A 1,599-nucleotide genomic window follows, 5' to 3' on the forward strand; every position below is an offset into this window, starting at 1 on the left:
AGGCTCGCACATCGATGAAGAACGCTGCGAACTGCGTTACGTAATGCGAATTGCAGGATTCAGTGAGTCATCGAAATTTTGAACGCATATTGCACTTCCGGGTTAGTCCTGGAAGTATGCCTGTATCAGTGTCCGTACAACAAACTTGGCTTTCTTCCTTCCGTGTAGTCGGTGGAGGAGATGCCAGATGTGAAGTGTCTTGCGGTTGGTTTTCGGACCGACTGCGAGTCCTTTTAAATGTACTAAACTGTACTTCTCTTTGCTCCAAAAGTGGTGGCATTGCTGGTTGTGGACGCTGCTATTGTAGCGAGTTGGCGACCGGTTTGTCTGCTGCGGCGTTAATGGAGAAATGCTCGATTCGTGGTATGGTTGGCTTCGGCTGAACAATGCGCTTATTGGGTGATTTTCCTGCTGTGGCGTGATGGACTGGTGAACCATGGCTCTTTAGCTTGGCATTTGAATCGGCTTTGCTGTTGCGAAGTAGAGTGGCGGCTTCGGCTGCCGAGGGTCGATCCATTTGGGAAATGTTGTGTACTTCGGTATGCATCTCAATTGGACCTGATATCAGGCAAGATTACCCGCTGAACTTAAGCATATTAATAAGCGGAGGAAAAGAAACTAACAAGGATTCCCCTAGTAACGGCGAGTGAAGCGGGAAGAGCTCAAGCTTAAAATCTCCGTGCAAGTTTTGCGCGGCGAATTGTAGTCTATAGAGGCGTGATCAGTGTGGGCGCTTGGGGCAAGTTCCTTGGAAGAGGACAGCATGGAGGGTGATACTCCCGTTCATCCCTGAGTTGCTCGTGCGTACGATCCGTTTTCTTTGAGTCGCGTTGTTTGGGAATGCAGCGCAAAGTAGGTGGTAAATTCCATCTAAAGCTAAATATTGGTGCGAGACCGATAGCGAACAAGTACCGTGAGGGAAAGATGAAAAGAACTTTGAAAAGAGAGTTAAAGAGTACCTGAAACTGCTGAAAGGGAACCGAATCGTTTCCAGTGTCTATAATCCGTGGTATATTTCATTGGCGAGTGTGTGCGTGCGTGTGCTGTGGCAGCGGCTTTTTTGGCTGCGCTCGGCGTGTGTGCTGTGTGTGCTTGCTGGTGCCCTGTGCTGCGGTGGGACGTCAAGGTCAGTTCGTATGCTGCGGGAAATGGCCGCCGAGGAGGTAGGGCTTACGCTTGCGTTTGTCTGTTATATCTTGGTGGACGAGTAGTCGCGGTTGGGACTGAGGTGCCTACAACGTGTTTTTGAGTGGGCCTGTGTCTCTGTGTGCGCCGTGTGCGGATAGCTTGCTATGCGTGTGTGGTTGTGTGTGGATTGATGTGGGTTTTAACTTGTTGCCGTTCGGGACGTTGACGAAATGGAGCGATTTGACCCGTCTTGAAACACGGACCAAGGAGTCTAACATGTGTGCAAGTGTTAGGGTGTGGAAACCCCAGCGCGAAATGAAAGTGAAGGGCAGCGTAAGTTGTCTGAGGTAGGAAATGCTGCGGGCTTCGGTCTGCGGTGTGGCACTATCGACCGATCATGAACCTTCGTGGTGAAAGATTTGAGTTTGAGCACATATGTTGGTACCCGAAAGATGGTGAACTATGCCTGAA

The 1,599-nt window shown here is 50.1% G+C and overlaps 2 non-coding genes across 2 annotated transcripts; both read left to right on the forward strand.

Moving 5' to 3' along the window:
- PITG_33231 lies at nucleotides 1–134 on the forward strand. Its single transcript, XR_009934625.1, has one exon. It is a non-coding gene; the product is annotated as a 5.8S ribosomal RNA (ribosomal RNA).
- A 306-nt stretch (nucleotides 135–440) lies between these two features.
- PITG_33232 lies at nucleotides 441–1,598 on the forward strand (the record flags this gene model as incomplete). Its single annotated transcript, XR_009934626.1, has 1 exon — nucleotides 441–1,598. It is a non-coding gene; the product is annotated as a 28S ribosomal RNA (ribosomal RNA).
- Nucleotide 1,599: the final 1 nt, after the last annotated feature.

This window comes from Phytophthora infestans, genomic scaffold (genome assembly GCF_000142945.1).
Source record: "Phytophthora infestans T30-4 supercont1.52 genomic scaffold, whole genome shotgun sequence".
NCBI classification, from domain to species: domain Eukaryota; phylum Oomycota; class Peronosporomycetes; order Peronosporales; family Peronosporaceae; genus Phytophthora; species Phytophthora infestans.